Below are 24,408 nucleotides of genomic sequence, written 5' to 3'. Positions count from 1 at the left end.
ATAATTTTTTTTTAATGGTTCTGTATGTTAATTTAGACGTTTTGCAGTCGTCAATGCAAAAGCACCACTCAGTGGTACAAAGTGGTAATTGCAACTTAAACAGTTATCATGGCAAAAGTAGTTCAACAATTATGCTGTTCTGCATTGTTTACCACACACATTAGCAGGAATAATAAACAGATTGATACCACAGTGTCTGCTATTGGTTACTATTTTCCCCAATAGCATCTTATCATTCGTTTGACTTTTTTTAATTTCTTTTTCTCTCTTGCCAACCCACACCAAATGTTTGGTTGAGAGCACAGGAAAACATTAGGACTATTTTAAGATTAATCCAAAGCATTTATTGAGCCTGTGGCTAGGAAATGGTTTCAAGTAACTGAAATCGAGGTGTGCAAAGAGGTGAATTTCCAACAGAATTCTTGTCAGCAAGAGCCACCATGGTAACAAGAAATGAGAGGCATCCTACATTATTTTTTAAAAACAGTACACAATCCAGACTTTCTTGAAAGGCCAGGTAAAGATTTACTATCAGTTAATTTATACAGAATCCAGAATTTCTAAAGAGAGTATGAGTCTTGAATGTGATCATATCTATTCTCATCTGAAGAAAACAACTCGTCAAATACTGTGTTCCCAATTATATGCTTCCCTCCTACCAGAAAACAGATGGATAAAATCTCTCAGCCTCCAATGTCACAGCTTTCAAAACAATTTCCCATCTTAAAAAACAAAAGTTTCATATGACCAAGAACAAATAATAACCAAATAATAACTAGTAAAGGTGACTTTTTTCTTCTTCTTAATTTTAAACTTTGTATCAAGTCTGTTTACTATCAAATGATATTACTGCCTGAGACAGACCATATTTATCAATAAATAAACAAATAAGACAAGTTGCAGTTTAGTAAGAGTGAAGAAGAAACCAATTATTAGTCCCTAAGGTTTTCCTTTTATATTCTACAGAATCTTTCAATTTGTTTGAATTTCAATTTCAAGTAAGAAAGCCTAACAATGTCAATTATATCAAATAAGCTTCTACTGTTCTAGTGGCTTCATTCTAAGGCCTGCAGATTTTATAAAATTTTTAAAACTACTTTCCACTAAAAACAGTCACTCACATGATGGCAGTACCCCAGTGATTACGGAATGGCTGATAATGTTTGAAGTGCCTACCACAAACAGGTAACATGTAAGAGCATGAGCTATGAATAAGGTGATACATACAGACAACAAAAGGATGAAAACACCTAATAACTTATTTGTTACTCAGGATAAAACAAAAGTAGTTGCAGTACTGTTATTCTCAACTATGTACTATTTTCTGTTCCAAGCTAATACATAAAGGTCTTAGACTCTCAAGCCCCCTCCACTGAAAATCTGTTTGAATTATTATGCAAGTTATTGTACTAAATATTCACTAATATACAGCTCATCACTACAAATAAAATGTCTAAAGCAAAGCATTTTGGCTAATGCTAAGTATATTCACTGTTGTTGTTGTTGTTGTGTGCCGTCGAGTCAGCCCCAACTCATAGCGACCCCTCCTTGGGTTTCCGAGGCAGTATCACTACAGAAGTAGGATTGCCCAACCTTCCTTCAGAGGAGTGGCTGCTGGGTTTGAACCGTCAGCCTTCTGGTTAGCAGTCTAGTGCCTTTAGGCACTAGGCTACCAGAGCTCCTAAGTATATTCACTGTTGTTGTTGTTGTTGTGTACCATCGAGTCACACCTGACTCATAGTGACCCCTCCTTGGGTTTCCCAGGCAGTATCACTACGGAAGTAGGATTGCCCAACCTTCCTTCCGAGGAGTGGCTGGTGGGTTTGAACCGGCTGGTTAGCAGTCAAGTGCCTTAGCCACTATGCTACCAGAGCTCCCAGTATATTCACTAGCTATGTATAAAAGCTAAGTTAAGAGTTACAAGGTAGCACAAGCAGCAACAAACTAACGAATTATAAGAGCTGCCTATAGTACTGCAGACAGACTACTGGTAAAGACATACCATAATAGTAACTCCCATACTATTTTCCTCTGGTGGAAGCAGTAGGTGTATTGTTTCAATTCCAATCACAAGTCTGTGGCAGAAAACAGATATTAAAAGCAAGAATTTGCTGACCCTAGTAATGAAGGGCTATATTATAAATAACGTTGTTGTTATATGCTGTCAAGTCAGACACGACTCATAGTGACCCCTCCTTGGGTTTCCAAAGCAGTATCACTACGGAAATAGATTGCCCAACCTTCCTTCCGAGGAGTGGCTGGTGGGTTTGAACCGCCAGCCTTCTGGTTAGCAGTCAAGTGCCTTAAGCACTATGCTACCAGAGCTTCCATCATAAATAATAGGTGTAACATATCATATCCAACTACTTACCAATCAATTAATTATATTTCTCCACGGGGATGCCTTAATTTAGGAAACTGTCTAAATAGTGTAAAATATTCTATCTATGTAATTTCTAAATATGTAAATTATGTTTATTTTAAAAATGCATAATTTTAAAAATCAACCAAATACCTCCGTAAGATGATAAACGGGAGCTCTGATAGCATAGTGCCTGAGGCACTTGACTGCTAACCAGAAGGCTGGCAGTTCAAACCCACCAGCCACTCCTTGGGAGGAAGATGGGGCAATCTACTACTTCCGTAGTGATACTGCCTCGGAAACCCAAGGAGGGGTCGCTATGAATCAAGTCTGACTGAAGGGCACATAACAACAACAAGATGATAAACACAGATATTTATTTTCTATATATGTACATTTTTTTAAATGGAATAATATATACACTGTCTAGTAACTTCCTTCCTCCCAAATTCCCTCTTCATTTAACAATGTGGGCCTTTGCCTATGTCTTTAAATATTCCTCTATAATAATTTGATTGGCTATGTAAAATTCTATCCAAAAGTTAGTATCTTGATGTAGTTAACTAATTCTCCAAAACTGGATATTTGGATTGTTTTTACTCTTTTACTCTTACATAATAAGTTTTCAGGATCATATCCACCATGTACATAAGAAATTTGGTTAATTTTAGTAGAATGGATTATCTTCAAATGCTAAACAAATTAAATTATGCCTAAAATATTATGGAGCCATAATTCTTAGATGCAATGATCTGGAAAGAATGTATGTCACTATTAAATTCCCTAGAGAGGCATGATGTCAACCACATTTTATTAGTATGAAAGAGCCATAGGTTTTTTTTTTTTTTAATCATTTTTGCCATAGTAAGCACTGCTAATGCGCTAATACACTTTTCTAATATGTTAGAAGATAATGAAAACCACACTACTCACTCTGGTAGAAGAAGTTTTAGACACTAAAATTTGTTATGTTCCCTCTGGTCAAAACTCTGCATGAACAAATTAAACTGATCAAAAGGAAGATTAAAGGGACTCTGGTAGCGTAGTGCCTAAGGCACTTGATTGCTAACCAGAAGGCTGTCGGTTCACACCCACCAGCCACTCCTCTGAAGGAAGGTTGGGCAATCTACTCCTGTAGTGATACTGCCTCGGAAGCCCAACTAAGGGTTGCTATGAGTTGGGTCCAACTCAATGCCACATAACAACAACGACGACAATTTTTAGTATGCTTGCTACAGCTTTAATGAAATAGACATGGTGATATGTTAATTTGCCATGTGGTGGCAGCAAATACAAAAGAAAATACATTTCCGAAGTACGTATTTTTTTTTATATTATTACTAACATAAAGGTAAATTCTTCCCTGAGTTATATATTTTAAAGAATTCTGAAGACTATAAAATAATTTTTCACTGAAAAGTCATCAAATGAGAGAAGATGCTTTGTAATTTTGTATAATTATATTGTAATCTCATACTAATACTTAAGTTCATAACAATATCATGATTAAATTTCTTAAATGAAAATAACAGCCTGTTACTACACCATTTACCAATGCTGTATCACTGCCTCAAAAACAATGTGACTTTTGATGTATATCAACAACATAACTGCAAGAACTAATTTCTACTAAAATTAAATGAAATTTAAAAAAATTAATCTCATGTAAAAATTGTATTTTCTTACTTTAAATAAATCTAGTTATCCTAGCCACCCACTCCTACAAATACTTATTCAACAATCATTTGCTAAATACAGCAGTGAAGAGAAATAGTTTCTTTAGTTTTTGGCTTCATGAAGCTCACACAAAATTTCTCATGTACTTCCTTTCTTTTCCCAGATTTGTAATCTGGAGTAGTGAAAGGTCAGTGCAATAATCCAAGAACCAAAAATATGGTCTTCCTCCACATATAACTTAAAATAAAAAACACTAAACAAAATAAGTCTAGTAAGGAGTAAAACAATTTTTTCCCCTATCATGACTGATTTTTTTTTTTTTGTAAATTTAAAATACTAAGTTTTATCAGGAGCTCTAGTAGCATAGTGTCTAAGGCACTTGACTGTTAACCAGAAGGTTGGCAGTTCAAACCCACCATCCACTCCTCAGAAGGAAGATTGGGCAATCTACTTCTGTAGTGATACCGCCTCGGAAAACCAAGGAGGGGTCACTATGAGTTGGGGCCGACTCGATGGCACATAACAATAACAACATCAAGTTATATCAAAACATCATATTCATATCATGAATGAAACATTTTCATATTCATACCCTTAAGTTACTGCTCCGTTAATTCAGCCCATTAGATACTGACTGAAATATTTAAATTACACCAAATAAACAGCTGAAAAAAAAAACAGCTGAAAGAAAAAAAAAAAGACTGGGCAATCTACCTCCAAAAAGATTTACCATCTTGGAAATGCAATGGAAGTCACTATGAGTCGGAATCGACTCCATGGCAGTTTTTTTTCCCCCCTACAATTTCTCAAAATCATCATGTAGCAAAGTATATCAAACTTCTCAGTAACTTATTTAAGGAGTTATGAAAATGTCTTACATTCCAAAACATTGAGAAGCTTGAGGCTAGGATCACAAGAAGATTCAACTCGAGACAAAAATTGTGCATATACACATCTGACTATTGCCAAAGTCTAGTCTTCCACAGGGTCACTGTCTCCTTCAAGGGCAGGCTTTCTATCTCATTCACATCAGTATATGGAGCTCCACGATTCTGCTTAAGGTACAACAGTGATAAACAATTTCTTATGCATGAACATTTCTCATACTGATGAGTGTATTTTGTCAGAAGTTTCACGTTTGTTATTTTTTTGTTCTTTTAAAAATTTTAGTTCAAGCAGTAAATTACAACTTCCTGAAGGTTTATAAGCTAACATCAGCAATTTCATATGGTTCAACAAAATACCAATTATTCACAATGTAAGATCCCTGAAGATAGGCACTATTTCACATTCCCCTCAAATTGTTCACCTTCTAGTAAGGAAGACAGACAGTGAAAAGTAAACTGCAAAGCACTGCAATAAGAACTTTGCCAGAAGTGTGTGTGTGTCAGAGAGAGAGAGAGAGAAATAGAGGGGCAAACATGATACATTAAGAATCACAAGATATGCTAGTCAAATGATACTGGAAAACCAGATGGCCATCCAGAAAATAATATTAAATAGGATTATTTTCTTAAGTGATCATTTTACTAGGATGTATGCGTTTAAAGAAACATGAAAGTACTAGAAAAAACTGCTGACTTCTCCTTAAGATGCGGAGTAAGGCAGGGATGTCTGGTCTCATTACTCCTATCAAATATTGGAAACCTTAATCACTGAAAAGTTTATTAAGAAAAATTAAGGCATACAATTTGCACAGGGAGAAACAAAACTATTACCAGATGACATTGTCCATGGAGAAAATCACACAGAAAAGTACAAAAATTCCTAGAACTATTAAGAAGGTTTTGTAAACTCACAGAATGCAATGTCAATATACAAAAGTAACAAACAATGGAAGTCAGAATTTAAAAAGCAGTATCACTTATAATAGCACCAAAAATGAAATTCTTTGGTGTAAGTTTATCAAAATATGTACAGAACCTGTATGCTTAGAAATAGCAAACAATGATGAAAGAAATCAAAGACCATGTTTATGGATTAGAAGACTCAATATTGTTGAGATGTCAATTTTTCCTCATTTAATCTATAGATTCAATGTAATTCCAACCAAAACCCCAGCAGAATATTTTGTCAAAATCAATAGGCTAATTCTGACATTTATCTGGAAAGGCAAAGGAACTAGAAAAGCCAAAACAATTTTGAAAAATAAAGGTAAAGTTATAAAATTCATACCATAATCATATTTCTATAAAGCTACATAATCAAGACAGTGTGATAGTAGAGGCAGGATACAGACGTATAAATTCAATGGAACATTAAAATCCAGAAACAGATACACACATATATGGTCAAATGGTTTTTGACAAAGGTGCAAAGACAATTCAACGGAGAAAGAATATTCTTAACAAATAGTCTGGGAACAATTGAATAATCCATACAAGCAAAATAAGCTAATCCACACAAGCTAAACTATTGTTTGGTTTGAAGAAGATGTCAGAGGATACTTTTGGTTTAAGGTTTGAAGATTATCTCAAAGCAATAGCTTTGGGGGTTCATCCAGCCTCGATGGTTTCAGAACTTCTGGTTTCTATGAGAATTTGAAGTTAAGTTCCATATATTCACCTCTTTTTGATCAAGATTCTTCATAGTATGGCAAACATTTCTTAGACACAATAACAAAAGTACATTGCATTTAACAATGTTTTGATAAATTAGAATTCATCAAAATTAAGAATTTCTGCTCTTGGGAAGATTAAGAGAATGAAAGACAAGTCACAGAGAAAATACTTGTCAATCATTTACCTAACAAAAGATTTCTATCCAGAATAAAGAACTCTTATTGTTATTGTGTGCTGTTAAGTTAACTCTGACTCATAGTGACCCTAAAATAAAATAATAAATAACCCAATTTTTTTCTTTTTTAAAATGCATTTTATTGAAATATAATTTATGTGCACTGAAATACACAAAACTAACATGACATTGGTCAATGCATTTTTTTTTTTTTTGCAGTGTTCCTTCCCCTCCCCTCCCACCCCTGGCAACCAACAAAGAAAGCCCCCCCCATATATGAACCTTTCCTTGACCCTCCACAACAACGAACTAATACTATATTTGTCCTTCTGTGATTGACTTATTTCACTCACCATAATGTCCTCCAAGTTCATCCATATTATGTGGTGTTTTTCAGAGTCTACATTATTCTTTAGTGCTGCGTAGCATTCCATTATATGTACGCACCATAGTTTGGTTATCCACTCTTCCACTATAAATCTTAGAGGTAAGTCCCTTGCCAGATACGTAATTATTGGCAATTATGAATCTGTTGCTGTCATTTTTGTTACGCACTTTTTCGTGGTGTCGATTTCTTTGTTCCATATAATTTTCTATGCTGAGCTCGTTTTGTTTATGAATCATGTTATACTTTCTTTGTTGTTATTGTTTTAGTATTTGCTGAATATTTATGCTGGTCCTCTTTTTTGATGTGAAGCTTTATCATTTTTCTTTAAGATTACCCTGTGATTTTTAGTTTTCTTTCCAAGTTTAGAACAGTCTGTTCTATCTTGTAGTTGTCTTGATTTCCCTACCATCTACAAGTTCTGTAACGACACAGTTTTTTCCCTCTTTTTGGTTTGTAGTTGTCCTCATTTGTCAATTGATGTCTCTGGTTCCCTGTTTACAACCTTGTAGGCTTCTTTACTTTGGATACTTCCATAGCTGGGTTGGTTTCTGGGTTATATCATCATGTGTGTTAATGGTCAGTTGTTGTTGGCTGTTGTTGCTTCTCTGTCCAAAAGACTCCCTTTAGCATCTCTTGTAAGGTTGGTCTGGTTTTAACAAATTCCCTTAATTTCTGCTTACCTGGAAATGTCCTAATTTCACCATCATATTTGAGAGGCAATTTTGCTGGGTACATAATTCTGGATTGGAGATTTTTCTCTTTCAGGGTTTTATATATACCATTCCATTGTCTTCTTGCCTGCATGGTTTCTGTCAAGAAATCCGAGCTTAGTCTTACTGGTTGCCCCTTGTAGGTAACTTTTCGTTTTTCCTTTGCTGCTCTCATGATTCTGTGCCTTTGGTTTTGGCGAGTTTGATGATGATATGTCTTGGTGATTTTCTTTTGGGGTCTATCCTGTTTGGGGTTTGTTGGATGTCCTGAATGGATATATTCTCATCTTTCATCATACCAGGAAAATTCTCTTCCAAGTCTTCAACAATTTTCTCCATGGTTTTATTTATCTCTTCCTGTTCTGGAATTCCAGTGACACATAGGTTATTCCTTTGGATGGTATCCCACATGAACCTTAGGCTTTCTTCATTTTATTTTGATCTTTTTTCTGATTTACACTTTCCGAAGAAGTGTTCAGGTATTTGCCTTCAATCTCCCTAATTCTGTCTTCCATTGATTCAGTTCTGCTCCTTTGCCCATTCAATGTCTTATCTATTTCTGAAAATTTAGTATTAATCTTCTGAATTTCTGTGTGTAGATTTTGTATCCTTTCTAATTTTTTATTTATTTTGTCATTTTGTTCTTGCATTGTCTTTTGAAATTGTTCTAGGGTTTTCTCTGTGTTTTCCTCGATCTGTCTCTCAATTCTTTGAGGATACCTAAATATAATTCTTTTGAATTCCTTCTCAGGGAGTTCCAATGCTGCGTCTTCCTCAGAGATGTGTTTTGGGTCTGTATCTTGGGTCCCTTGTTTCTTCTGCTTTATCTTGCTTCTTTGTGTGGACTGTGATGCTCTGTTGTCTCTGAGGCATTGTGATATTTTTTTGTGTTTCTATTTAATTGGTGATTGTATGTTGGAGTGACTTACCCACAATTTTCGTTTTCTTTGTTTTGTTTGTATGTTATCTACAGAAGCAGGGTACTGTGCTCCTCTATTCGCTAGCGGACAGCACTTACCACCTGTCTCCTTTCCTGTTGTCAGCCTTTCATATGTCCCTGCCGACCTTGCCAAACAGAGCCTATTCTTAGGTCCCTGGAATTGGAATGAGAATGCTATTACTTTAAAAATCCAAAATGGCCTTCACTTCTAAACATTCAAAATGGCTGTGCCCTTGGTCACTTTAAGTATTTGCAGTGTAGTAAATTACTTTGTGTGGCTTTTCTACCCATAAATCTTTGAAAACTCAAAGGTGCGATTTGCTATGAGCAACTGAGGAGCTCCTGATTGCTGAAGTATTTCTGGAGTATTTCTGTTGGGAGTGGCACAAAACAATGTTCTGGGAGGTGCCCACTCTCTCTCAGGTGCTTAGGGTTCTGATGCTATGATTGGCTAGTTTGACCACCCTGCCAGGCTCAAAAGGAGGCCTCCTAGAGGCAGAACGCTCTCAGACTGCTGGTTGAGGAAGATGTGCTGCTGAAAGAGACACGCACCCCGGAAAGAGACACGTGCTGCTGGGAAAGAGGCGCAAGAGACATGCATCACTGAGTGAGACACCAAGGGACCAGCACTGCTGGGAAAGAGACTGTGAGAGACTGTTGGCTGAGGGACGGTGGGCTGGGAGAGAGACTGAGCATTTTTCCTGAACTTGAATTGTAGCCTGGGGTGCTTCCCTAATAAACCCTATAATCCATGAGTTCTGTGTGGCCACTGCGGCGAATTATCGAACCCAGGAGAGGGGTGGTGGGTGCTTTGGGAGGAATGGTTGGAGAAAGAGCTGGAGGGAGGCAGCATGTCTGGCCTTGTAGGAATAGGCCTTGGGTTACTGCTGGTTATTATGCCTTCCTCTTGTGGGGTTCTAGGAGGTCAGAATATGTGTCCTCCTTGCCGTTTTTGCAATATCCAAAATGGCCACCGCCTGTAAACATTCAAAATAGCTGCGTTCTCGGTCAATTTAAATATTCAAAATGGCTGCTGTGTGTAAACAATCAAAATGGGTGCACCCTCCAGACAGTGGAAAGTCAACAGCTTAGGTTGTCTCCTTCCTTGCTGTTTCCTTTCCTAGTCATAGGTCACCAGCACAGTCGTTCCTGCAGCACTTGCTGACCAGGGCTGATCTTTAGGTCAATTCTCAGGTCCCAACACCACTTGGAAATATTCAGGCTGTTGGTCTCGTCAGAGTAGCTGACAGTCCGCAGCTCCGACCATCTCTGTACTCATTGTTTCATTCAGGGTTTTTCATTAGTTGGTGCCTAATCCACTTCTGTATAGTTCCTTTCAAAGCTCAGGGCTTCAGGATTATCTTCTATATCCCTATATCCATTGGATTTTCTTTCTTTGTTGAAGAGGGTCTGTGTTGCTTATCTGCCTATTCCTCCATCTTACCGAAAGTCCCAAAATAGCCCAATTTTTAAATGGACAAAATATTTTAAAAATATTTCACCAAAGAAAACAGATTAAAAATAAGCATATGAAAAGATTTTCATCAACATTAGTCAAATTATTTTCTGCTTTGAATTTTTTTTGAAACTTTGTGTTTTCAGTAATTTTTTTTTTAAATGTAATATGGATTTTGATACAATTAGCAGGACACATATGTCCCAAGGGATCTCTAGTGCTGGGTTGGTGGTATGATGCCCCTCCCTTTCTTCAGGTTCATGCGGTTATACAGACCCCACCTTCCATGTCCTGTTAGAATCGCATTTAAAAAAAAAAAAAAAATTAACAGTACTGAATGCTGAAGAAGTTATGGAGCAACTGGAACTCTCATATACTGCTGGTAGAAATGCAAAAGTAAATGGTACAGCCCACTTTGGAAAACAGTTTGGCAGCTCCTTATGAAGTTAAACATACACTTACCATATAATCTAACAATCCTAGGTATTAACCAAATAAAATGAACACTTATGCTCACACAAATATCTGTGCTAGAACATTTATAGTGGCTTGATTCATTATCTCCAAACCTGGAAATAACCCAGATGTTCCTCAACTTGAGAATGGATAAATAAGCTGTAATAAATCTATACAACAGAGTTATTAGTCAGCAATAAAGAAAAACTAAACACATCAACATAGATGAACCTCAAATACATTACACTCAGAAAAAAAGACTACATACTGAACGATTCCATATATTATGACATTCTGCATAAGGCAGAACCATAAGAAGTTGCCAGAGGCTGTGGCTACAAAAAGATACTAAAGAGTTTTGAGAGAGGGGTGATGAGACTATTTTTTATCTGGATTATGGTGGTCATGGCTATATGGACTTGTCAAAACTCAAAGAACTATACACTTAGAAAGGGAGTTTTAACTGTATGAAAATTTATCTTAATTTTAAAAAACAGAAAAACTATAAAAATACTAGAAGAAACCACACAAATCTTATAGCCTTATAATAGGAAAGATCTTCCTAATGAACACAAAAATTCAGAAGCCATAAAAAACAGTGATAAATTTAACTACTTAAACTATTAGATTTTAACATAAAAAAATTACCATAAATAAAGTGAAATAAATGAACAGAGAAAATACCAAAAGAACAAACAGAAACAGACAACTCATTGGGGGGGGGGGGGTTCCGCACAAAGGTCTCTTAAACATATAATGAGATACTCAATCTCCATAAAAGAAATTCAAATGAAAATTTCATTATATATTAGGTCCTCTCTCCAACTGACAAAGATCAAAAAGTCTGAAACTGTGTAGATCCTAAAATGAATGAAGTGTTAATATAACCTCTGGGAAAAAATCTGTTAAGATTATGGTAACAATTATGAATGCATGTAATCATGATATGGAAATAAATTTCCAGTAAAGAATAGATCTTGAAGTGACAAAAGCAAAGTATGCATCAGTGTACCTTTTGTGTAAGGGGAAAAATAAGACAATATGCTTGCATTTACTTTTATATGCACACAGATTCACTATGGATACAGGGGGAAAATATAGTTATTCACTGGTAAGTTGCACAAATTTTATTCATGCAATACAAGTGGGAGAAAGACTTGTCAAAGTATAGCTTTATCTAGTTTTGATTTTTAAACTATGAAGATAGAAATAGAAGGGGGGGGAAGTAGGAGAAATTTTTCCTACAGGTGATATACTTACACATGTACAAAGTGATATATACATAAATAGGTGGTTATTCATTGCAGCAAACTCTGTACTGGCAAAAAGACTAGAAACTACTTAGATATCAATAAGGAACTGAGCACATAATAAATAAAATAGTGCACAGCCATAAATAACAGAAGAAGTTCTAAGTACCAATGGTGAATGAGCTCAAGACACTCAACGTGGAAGGTGATAAACAAGATGTACAACGGGTGTCTAGAATATTCTCTATTGTGAAAAAGGAGAAGAGGTAATTGAGATATTTTGTTTATATAGTCTTAAATTCTCTAGAGATAAACCAGAAAATAATATTGTTGGCTGTGGCAAGGAAGAGTACCTGGCTGGACAAACGGTTCAACGCTCAGTTACAAACCAAAAGGTCGGCAGTTTGGATTCACATAGTGGCGCCTCAAAAGAAAGGCCTGGTAATCTACTTTCAAACAATCACAAGCCACTGAAGACCCTACGGAACATAGTTCTAGTCTGAAATACATGAGGTCGTCATGAGCTGGAATCAACCTGGATGGAACTACCACTATGGGGTTTTTTTGGGGGGTGGATAGTAAGGAAGCAAGACAACATGGGAGTGGAAGGAAGGATATTTACATTAATCCCTTGTTATTACTTTTAAATTGAGTCATATACCAGCTGTTAGAATTAAAATTTAAAAGCTACACAGATGAATCAAATGCAGACGAGGTAAGAATTACTTAGACAATGCTTTGCTCAATAAATAACTAAATCATGTAAGAACAGATTCATTTTGCTCTGCCAGCCTGTTTTTCTCCAACTTAAAGGCTGTCAGACGAATTAAAATAGGAACCTCTAGAGTGGAGCCTGGGAATCTGTACTTTTAAATGGTGATTCTAATTCAGACTTGGGTTTAAAATCATTGATAGGGCATGGCTACTATATGCAAAGTACTGTGCTAGCTAGAGTGAGTTGACAGAATAAAAATATTCTCTGCCCTAAAATGCACAGAGCAAATTATCAGGATACACTAACTTATAAATGGAACATTTATTTGGGTCAAATAATATCACAGAGAAAATCATTTAAGAACAATCACAATTTTTGCAAACTCCAATGAATACATTAGAAGACAGATTGATGGAAAACAAGATAATGAATGGATCAAGTTGAGGATATCAGTATTATCACTAAGAATGTTACAACTGGTCATTACACCACCCACCCCCGCCCAACCCTTACATATATATATGTATGTATACTGTCTGTGCATGTATATTTGTGTATGTATGTGTGGACATGTATGTGTATATACATCAACCTGTAATATATATGACACATAAAACATGTGATATGTACATGTGTATATAGTCACCTGCTTGATTATCTCTATGACATATCCTTGGCTTTAAGAAAAAACGGACTGAACTAATCTAACATCTAAAGCTACATATTTATAGAAAAAAAAAAAAGAGGAAGGGTGAGATAAACATGTTAAATGACACCATGAGAATACAATAAGCCAAACCCACTAATTTTACAAGACAAATGACACAATTTCTGCAACAATTTTAAGGAGGGAGAAGCTGTTATAAATAGAAATTTAAGAAACCAATCACATAAAACACTCAAACTTACTCTAGCAAATCAATTACAAAAAGTCAGCTGTTAAAATAAATAAATAAATAAATGAGATGCGAATTGAATTTGTTTAAAACACTACAAAAATGTTAGGAAAACAGTAAAATGTTGTTCAATCAATTCATCAATGTCTTCTCAGTTATGAATGAAAGTTTTAAGTAATAAAATCAAAACTGTACTAGAAATTTAAAGGTTAAAGTAAGAAAATTAATTATATCATGTTTCAAGGAAACATAATACAATACTAGAATTGATATCTTCCATTATTTAATTCATGTATAACATACTTAGATTTTATATTTATAGTAACATGTCTATTTGCCACTTCAGGGAATCCAGGTGAGGGTTTTTCAATGTCAGCATTGATATTTTAGGTCAAATAATTCTTTGTAGTATGGGGGCTGCCCTATAACACTGTAGATGTTTAGCAGCATCCCTGGCCTCTATCCATTAGATACAGTAGCATATACCTTCCCGAACCTCAGCTGTTACAACCAATAACACCTCCAGACATTGCCAAAGTTCCTTTCAGGGGCAAAATCACCCCAAGTTGAGAAACAATGATCTAAACAGATAATTTCTTAGATTGGTAAACTTAATAAAAAGTAAAATGAATTTAATTATTTTCTGAAAAATCTGGCAAAAATAACCTGATTAAAAGTAGCATTAAACTAACCTGTACTAAACAAGATATTTTCTCCAACTTAACAGCAATACTCAAATATTTCAACAGAGATTTAACCATTTTTACAATGGAAATAATATGTATATTTCCTTACCCTTAAGCCCAATCAATATATCAAACAAAGTGGCTTTTCTGGGGATTCAAGATCATAATGAACATTTATATCCATTTATACATTCAGCTCATTCAAAACAATGGAAGTGACATCATCAAAAGTGGAGAAGCAGGGAATATCAAAACTCTATCCCTCCAGAAAACAATTAAAACAAAACAAAGAAACAGTAAACAATAAGCTGGCAAAAACTGTTGGAAGTCTGATAGAGCCGACTGAACTACTGAGACTATAGCCCCTAGCTGCCCTTCAGGTCTGGAATTGAATCCACTCCTGTGGCTTCCAGCCAAACAAAAGACAGGCATATGAGGTGAACATTTACATTAGGTAGATACACTCCTTGGAGAGAACAATCTTCAGAGAATAGAAGGGCTGTGTATGCACAGGGAGATAGCTCAGGGGGCAGGAGTGCATGGAGGGAAGGACACAGGGAAGAGATAGATAACTATGGGGAGGAAGTGGGAAGGGAGCTGTCGCACTGTAGTAAGTTGTAATCAATGTCATGAGACAAAGTGTGTGTGAGCTGCTGTATGGAAAGTAAATTGCTCTGTAAACTTCCATGGAAATCACACATACACACACACACATACACACAACCTGTTGAAACTCTCTGGTTGTTGGGTACATCAAGTCAATTCCAACTCACAGTGACCTAGTGTGACAGAGTAGAACAGCCCCATAGGGTTTTTTCTAGGCTGTTATCTTTATGGAAGCATTTCACCAAGTCTTTTTCCTGAGGACTTAGCTGGATGGGTTCAAACCGCCAATCTTTCAGTTAGCAGCCAAGTACTTAACCATCATGGCACTAAAGCTCCAGAATCTCATGAAAAATACACAACAACTAAGGGAATGTTTATGAAGAAATCAGCAGCTGAATTTTTGGTAAAAGAGCTCTGTAGTGTTTTAGCTTACCTCCTTACCATCTCCTACCCCCCTACAAAGCTGCAGCTGTGAAGAGAGCAGTCTTTATTCCTGCTGCAGGTGGCTGGTACCTAACTAAGCATGGAAGAAGTGCCCCAATGGAGAACCAATCTGCAAAAAGTAGGAATTTTTTGTTTGTTTGATCAAAAGGTTTGAGGAAGACCTTGCAAATCACTAACTGACCACTAAGACAATAGAACAAATCTCAGTGGCCACACATGACAAAGGACACAAACTTTACAAAAGTAGTTTAGAAAAATCACTAAACAAACTAACAACGACACATAACAAGTAGTAACAACAAATACTGAGGAAGGGAAAGAACTGGATTTACAGAGTTACCACTCTGTAATATTCAGAATATCCAATTTTCAACTTTTGAGGCAACCAAAGAAACATGTATGGCCCTTACATAGGAAAAAAATAATAACACAAATTGCTTGTGAGGAAGGTTTAACACTGCACTAACTGCACAAAGACTTTAAATCAACTGTCTTAAATATGCTCTAAGAGCTAAAAGAAACCATGGACAAAGTACTAAAGCAAAGTAGAATAATGTCTCAACAAATAGAGAATATCAATAAACAGACAGAAACGTAAAACAAAACCAAACAGAAATTCTGGAGCTGGAAAGTTCAACTGAACTGAAAAAAATCACTAGAGGAGTTCAATAGATTTTAGCAGATAGAAGAAACAATTAGCAAACTTGTGACCACTTCCAGTCTGAGGAGCAGGAAAAATTGACCCTCAGAGACCAGTGGGACACAATCAAGTATACCAACATATGTATATGAAATTCCCAAAAAGAGAAGAGAGAGAAAGGAGCAAAAGGAATATTTGAAAAAATAATGGCCCTAAACTTCTCAAATTTATTGAAAAACATCAGTCTACTGAACACCAAGTAATATAAACTCAAAAAGATCAACACCATGACACATTATGGTCATACTGTGGAAAGCCAAAGAAGTGACTCTTCATGTACAAAGGGATTCTCAGTAAGATTAAGAGCCAATTTCTCCTCAGAAACTATGGAGGCCAGAGGCAGAGGGATGACATATTTAAAGTGCTGTAAGAAACAGGAAAATGGTAATTTTATAGCCAGCAAAACGATCCTTCAAAAATTAAGACATTCCCAAATGAACAAAAATTGACAGCATCCATCACAAGTAGACCTGCTCCAGAAGAAATGCTAAGAGTACTTATCAATCAGTATGAAATAAAAGTAGACATTAACTCAAAGCCATATGAAGAAACAAAGAACTTCAGTAAAAGGTATCTACATGAAGTATATACAAAAGCCATCATCATTTTATTTTTGGTTTGTAATTCCACTTTTTTATCCTGACACAAAAGACAAAGGCATAAAATTATAATTATAAATATATGCTAATGGAAACATAATATATAAAGATATAATTTGTGACAACATAAATGAGACAAAGCTGTATAGAAACAAATTTTACACACTACTGAGACTAATTTGGTATTATTCAAATTGTTATAAATTGAAGATGTTAACTATAATCTCCACACCAAAACCAAACCCCACTGCCAATTAATCAATTCCAACTCATACAGATCCTACATGTGACAGAGTAAAACTACCCCACAGCGTTTCCAAGGCTATAAGTATCTACTGAACTGTCTCATCTTTCTAATGTGGAGTGACCTGTGGGTTCAACCACCTACCTTTTGGTCAGCAGCACTTTAACCACTTTACCACCAGAGCTCCTTTATTATCCCCAGGGAAGACATAACTAAAAAATATACAGAAAAACTAATGAAAAAGGAGTTAAAATGCTACTAACCATCCCCACTGCCATCAAACTGACTCCTACTCATAATGGCCCTATGGACAGAGTAGAATTAACCCATAGGGACTTCCAAGACAGCAAACCTTTATTGAAGCATGGAGCAGCTGGTAGGTTCAAACTGCCGACCTTACAGTTAGTAACTGAGATTTTTAATCACTGAGCCACCAGGACTCTTTCAAAATTATACATTAGAAAAAAATTAATTAAGTACAAAGGAAGGCAATAATGGAAGAACTGAGGAAAAAAGAAAAATATAAATGTGCCTCTTTACCAGTAATTACATTAAAATGTAAATAATTTAAACTCTCAATTAAAAGACAGAGATTGGCAAAATGAATTTAAAAAGCATAATCTAACTGCAGCAAAACCTGTCAAGCCAGAAGTTGACAGTACTGCTTTGTTTTTCTGGATCTCACAGGTTTTCCACCTTTGACATGGTTGTCTTAACATTTTTTTTTATTGCTCTCTATTAAGAATCCTACCTCACAAAAATCTAGAAAATGTTCTTTCTTATTTTATAGGACAGAAAAGGAATTAAACTTTTTTTTTTTTTTTTTTTTAACAATTTGCACTTTTATTCAAGGTATATACAAAACCAAAACCACTGCTGTCAATTCTAACTCACAGTAACCCTATAAAACACAGGGCAGAACAGCCAGATAAGATAGGGTTTCCAAGGCTACACTCTTCACGGAACCAGAATGCCACATCTTTTTCTCAGAGAGCAACTGGTGGGCTTGAATCACTAACCTTTCAGTTAGCAGCTTTCACCACTGAGACACCAAACCCATCCACTCAACTGCATCACCAGAGTTCTTTAAATTCTGTACAGATACATGTTTATACTATTCATACAAAGACAGTGGGTAAGATTCACTTTAACTTGTACTTCTTGGAACTATTTCCAACTTTTGCATCTGCCTTTCCTCACATTTGGGTTCCAATCTTCTGACTCCATGTCTTGCAGGTTCCTGCTTTCAGAGAGTACTGGACTGAAGTAATCACCATAGTGGAAAACATTTGAGTTTTCCTTCTCTGACAGGTTTACCCCTTACACATGTTCTGACTTTCACGGTTTTACTGTATATGTTGCCTACAAAAGATTCACTTTCAATTAAAAGACACAAATAGGATGAAATTAAAAATATGAGAAAAGATATTCTATACAAACAGAACCCAAATGAGAGCTCGTGGGGCTGTATTAATATCAAACCAAACAGACTTTAACACAAAAAATGTTATAAAAGATTTAATGATAATGGGGTCAATTCATCAATATATAATAATTATAAAAACGTGTGCACCAAACAACAGAGCTCCAATATACATGAAATAAAAATTGAATTGAGGAGAGAAATAGAGAGTTCACCAATAATAGTGAGAGATTTTCAGTTAACTTTTAATAATGGATTGAACAACTAGACAGATCAGCAATGAGACAGAAGGCAAGAACTGCTCAATAAACAAACTAGACCTAACAGGAATATATAGGATTCTCCATACAATGACAGCAGAATACACATCCTTCTCAAGTGCACATGGAAAACTCTAGAGTAGATCATGTGGTGGTGTTGTTATGTGCCGTCAAGTCAGACCCGACTCATAGCGACCCCTCCCCTTGGGTTTCCGAGGCAGTATCACTTCGGAAGTAGATTGCCCCATCTTCCTTCCGAGGAGTGGCTGGTGCGTTTGAACTGCCAGCCTTCTGGTTAGCAGTCAAGATGTGTTAGTCCACAAAATAATTCTCAGTGTATTTAAAAATATTTTTCACACAAAGTATATTATTTGACTACAAAGCTACAAACCAGTATCAGGAGGAAAACTGGAAATTCACAAGTATGTAGAAATTATATAACAACAACAACAACACTAAACTCAATAGCCTAGCTTTCCAACATAGAGACTACAGAAAGAACAGGAAAGTAAACCCAAAGCTAACAAAAGGAAGTAAGTTATAAAGATTAGAGTACACATAAATAAATAGAAACAAGAAAAGTAATAGATGAAAATCAACAAAACTGGCAACCTTTATCTAGGCTGAGTATGATACTATCAGCCTTACAGAAATACAACAGAATAGTCCTGTGCTGCTTAATTTCCATGATACATTCTGTGAAACAGGATGTTGAGTGATTTGAGAAGTTGTGTAAACACTGTACTGTAGTATGGTCCTATTTTTTCTTTAAGCACCGTGAACAAGCTTCATGCCTTAGCAGTGATCATCAACGTGCTGGGATGGATTAGCTCTTTATGTTTGGTCCTCGATGATCCTTTAACAGCTTGGAGAATTTTTCCTTTGTTTCTGAGGGTCGTTGTGATTGCTGAATGCAACATGCCTAAATCGCAAGCAGTAGCACTCACTGATTTTCTATCTTCCTGTTCTTTCATAAGCTTTTATTTCACTTCCAAATAAATCTCATTTGCTTCTTGGTACTGCTATGCTATGACTAGCACTGGTTTTGCTGTATTCGGGAGCCATGGTGCACTTCACAGTAATGAAAATTAAACAGAGATAATGCTACAGCATTCAAGACATGTGCAATGCATGAGCTTTTTTGCTGCTGCCCACGAACAGAAGCATACACTGTTACACAGTAAACATTTTAGATAAAAAGTAGAGTACATAGTAGGTCACATAATAAGCCACCAGATGGTTACAACTATCAAGACATGTATTATAGGTTGTATATGTACTGTATCATTATATACCTGGAAGATGAAACAAATATAAGAACAAAAGGAATAAAGCCTTTAGAAGGAAAGAGAGGTAAATCGTCATGACTTTGGATTTGGCAATAGTTTCCTAGATATGACACAAAAGTATAAGCAACAAAAGAAAAATAAATTAACTTCATCCAAACCAAAACCAAACTCACTGCCATGGAGTCGGATCCAACTTATAACGACCCCTCCTTGGGTTTCCGAGGTGTTATCACTTTTATCTTTCAAAGGATACAAATAAAAAAGTAGAAAGAAAACCCACAGAAACGGGAGAAAATATTGTAAATCATTTATCTGGTAACAATCTAGTTATCTAGAATATACAAAGAACTCTCTGGCATATCATGCCCATGCATATACCACCCATGTCTCATAACATTTCCAGTAGTGAATTTCAGCTTCTTTTAATACTCCAAAAATGTTACTTTTGATAATATTTGTATAAAAAGGTATAAACCGTCGTAAGAAATCATTAAGTTTGGCGCAATACCCCAATAATTGGAAAATAAACAATTGTAACTGTGCTCTTGTTTCTATAAAGCTAATAATTATATCCCCTTTACTTCTGAGTCATCAATCAGAACCTTAGCCATACTAAAGCCTGCCCATAGATCATGTGCTGTAAATTGGAAGAGTTAAGGCAAGTTCAGTCTGCACTAGCAAAAATTGCATCAAGTAGCTATCAAGAGCAATCTTTGATTCAATCTGCAATGATGTATCACGGTAGTCTTCTGACTCTGGCTTTTAACTGGAAGAGTAAACAAAGCAGAACTGATAAAAGATCATCTGGGCTCAACAGCTGAATGTGAAAACCTTATCAGATCATCTTAAGTGAAATGATTAAACTAGGTTAGGTCTGCTTATTTTAGACTAATTATGTCTTTTTATCACCAATGTCTTTGATCAATGATCATGAGTTACCTTAGTCATAATGCTTGCAAGTAAAAAGATTCTTGCTTCTTGTATATTTCACTTTTGAATTGTGCCATCTCTTTAGTAGAGCCATCTAGTTATCAATCATATTGTGGTATGTTTTGAGTTTATAAATCCAAATCTTAGAATCATTTAGGATCCTACACTGCTGACTTTAAAGTCATCACCAGATCAGAAGAAACAGGCAACAGGGTGGCAGTGAGAGAGCTCAAGATTGGAAAGTCAACCATTTGCAAATACACAACCACTGCCTTGGAGTTGGATTTGACTCATAGCAACCCCTCCTTGGGTTTTCCAAGGTGGTATCACTATGGAAGTAGATTGCCCAACCTTCCTTACAAGGAGTGACTGGTGGGTTTGAACCACTAGCCTTCTGCTTAGCAGTCAAATGCCTTAGGCACTGTGCCAACAGAGCTCCTATTTGTGAATATATATATAGAGAGAGAGAGAGAGCTAGAGAGAGAGAAATTTCTCTCAAGAAAATGGCTCACACAATTGTAGAGCCCAACAAATCCCAATTCCGTGGGTCAAACGTCAAGCTGGAGGCTTCTTCTGACTCATGCAGCTGCAGGAGCTAATTAACCAACAGCGGCAGGCAATACAGCAGGCTGATGGTTTGGAGGCTGATGAATCCAATATTGATAGGAAAAATGGCAGATTGTTGGTTCACAGGCTGTGAAGGCAACAATTCCAAGACCAGCAGACAATACAGCAAGCCACCGGTTTAAGTCCAGGAACAAGAGATGATGATGAGCTGGATCTAGATCCAGCAGAAAGCCAAAGAATTTTCCCAGGGTATCCATAAAGGTATTGGAAGCACTCCTGAGGAAACTCCCTTTCAAATGATTTGCTGCTCTTAGCACATCTCATCATGGAAGTGATTATGTCAGAACTTATCATGGGGAATAACTACATCATAACTACTAAACCTCTTGGAGTATGGTCTAGCCAAGCTGATGCACAACCTTAACTAGCATACTTTTAACATTAAATTCATTGTAAAGAAAGAAAGAAAAAAATGAAGTTGGCAATATATAAAAACATTAGTATAGGGGGCAGCGGTTTTGAACAGTTTGCCAAAAACTGTGTAACATGTGTATTATTTGCATAAAATTACGGTACATGAACTTTGACCAAAGATTTTGGGTTTTGTCCTTGGTTCCTAAGAGAAAACTCTAAACCCTTGGAATTTTCTGAGTAAGACAGATACTATAGGCCTCCAGATCACACCTAATTTATGTTAACAAAGTGACAGGAGTATGGACTGGCCAGGCCAGAAAAGGCACCTCAAGATAACAGTTGATCCAAGAGGAAATGGGCTAATTAAATCAATCATGACTAAAACATTAGTGATACAGGGACTTGGGGGAATGGAGAATACTTGTTTAATTGGTACAGGCCCCAAAAAAAGTTCTAGACATGGATGCTCTACGGACTTCATGGTTGGTGAAAGCTATCAATATATATGAGAGGGTAAGCATGTCCTTTTTTGGGATATAGAAGCTCTGCACTGAGAGCCTTTCCATATCACAACCAATGTGTCTCTTCATTTGTATATGTTTTTGCGCCAATAAAACTGTAACCAAAAGTACAGTTCTGTGAGTCATTTCAGCAAATTATCAAACCCAAGGAAGGAGGGGAAGCCAGAAAGGTCAGAAGTGAGGAGGGCTGGGAATCCCATGCTTATAGATGGCATCCTGAAAGAGCAGTGAGGAAATCCCAAGTTTGTAGCTTACTAGGTCAGAAATGAGGCAAGTCCTGGGGACTCCCAAATTTGTGACTGGCATCTGAAATCTTGGGTCTATATGGAAGTGTGGACAACTGTGTTCCTTTAGTTTGTGAGGTATGATCTACCTCCAGGTGGCTCAGGTCAGAGGAAGAAGTGCTTCATGTACACATGGTGTCATTACAAGAATGAAAAATGGGGTTTTTATTTATGTTCTTTTTCTATCCTTATACAAACAAATGAAAAGATGCTCAACAACATTCATAAGTCATTGAGGAAATGCAAATCAAAACTACAATTAGATACCATTCATACCCACTAGGAGAGCTCTGTTGGTGTACTGCCTAAGGCATTTGACTGCTAACCAGAAGGCTGGTGGTTCAAACCCACCAGCCACTCCTTGGAAGGAAGGTTGGGCAATCTATTTCCGTAGTGATACTGCCTCAGCAACCCAAGGAGGGGTTGCTGTGAGTCGAGTCCAACTCAACGGCACATAACAACAACAACAAAGTAACCTGAGAGCTCTGGTAACATAGTGCCTAAGGCACTTGACTGCTAACCAGAAGGCTGGTGTTTAAACCCACCAGCCACTCCTCGAAAGAAAGGTTGGGCAATCTACTTCTGTAATTAATACTACCTCAGAAACCGAAGCAGGGGTTGCTACGAGTCGGGTCCCACTCGGGCAACAACAACAAGGGATGACTGAGAAAGGAGCTCTAGTGGTGCAGTACCTAAAGCATATGACTGTTAAGCAGAAGGATGGTGGTTTAAACCCAATGGCCACTCTGCGGAAGGAAGACAGAATCTACTTCGGTAAAGATTTGTCTCCTCAGAAACCAAATGGGAGTCAAACGGAGTCAGAATTGACTCACAGACAATGAGTTGAGGGATGACTATAGTAACAATAATAAAAGGAAAACAACAAGTATTGATGAGGTTGTAGATAAACTGGAGCCCTGGTGCACTGCTGGTAGGAATGTAAAACGGTGTAGCCTCTGTGAAAAAGTCTGACAGTTCCTCAAAAAGTTAAACATGGAATTACCATATGACCTAGCAATCCCACTCCTAGGTGTACACTCAAAAAAACTGAACTCAGTTGTTAAAAAAAAAAAAATACAGAAATGTTCAAAGCAGCATTATTCACATTAGTCAAAAAATGGAAAGTGGAAACAATCTAAATGTGCATCATTCAATGAACAGGTAAGAAAAATGTAGTATATATCCCTAGATGGGATTATTATTCAGCCATAAAAATGAAGTCTTGAAACATATTACAATATAAATGAACCTTGAGAATATTATGCTAAGCAAAAGCAGGAACAAAAGACCATGTAGTGTACTGTATGCTTTTATTTATATGAAATATACACAAGAAATTTTAGAGACAAAAAACACATTAGTGATTGACAGGGATTGGGGGTTTTGAAGAATAATTGCTTAAAGGGGAAGGATAGCCATATGGGATAATGAAAAGGTTTTGGAATTAGATAGCAGTGATGACTATATATTATGAGTGACTAAATAGCACTGAATTGTATACTTTAAAATGATTAACATAGTGAAATTTATATTATGTGAATTCTATGGTCCTTAGTGCAAACGGCTTGTGCTTGACTGCTAACCTAAATGTTCGTGATTTGAACCCACTCAGTGGTACAGCAGAAGAAAAGGCCTGGCAATCGCTTCTGTTAAGACTGAAGGAAAAAAAAACTCACTGCCATCGACTCAGATCCAAGTCATGAAAACCCCTCCTTGGGTTTCCGAGGCAGTATTACTACAGATGTAGATTGCCCAACCTTCCTTCCGAGAAGTGGCTAGTGGATTTGAACTGCCAGCCTTCTGGTTAGCAGTCAAATGCCTTAGGCACTACACCACCAGAGCTCCCTCTGTTAAG

Source organism: Orycteropus afer, unplaced genomic scaffold, assembly GCF_000298275.1.
Source record: "Orycteropus afer afer isolate SDZICR_OR568_19922 unplaced genomic scaffold, OryAfe1.0 scaffold00003, whole genome shotgun sequence".
In the NCBI taxonomy this organism is placed as follows: domain Eukaryota; kingdom Metazoa; phylum Chordata; class Mammalia; order Tubulidentata; family Orycteropodidae; genus Orycteropus; species Orycteropus afer.
Note: the sequence above shows the minus strand (reverse complement) of the source record.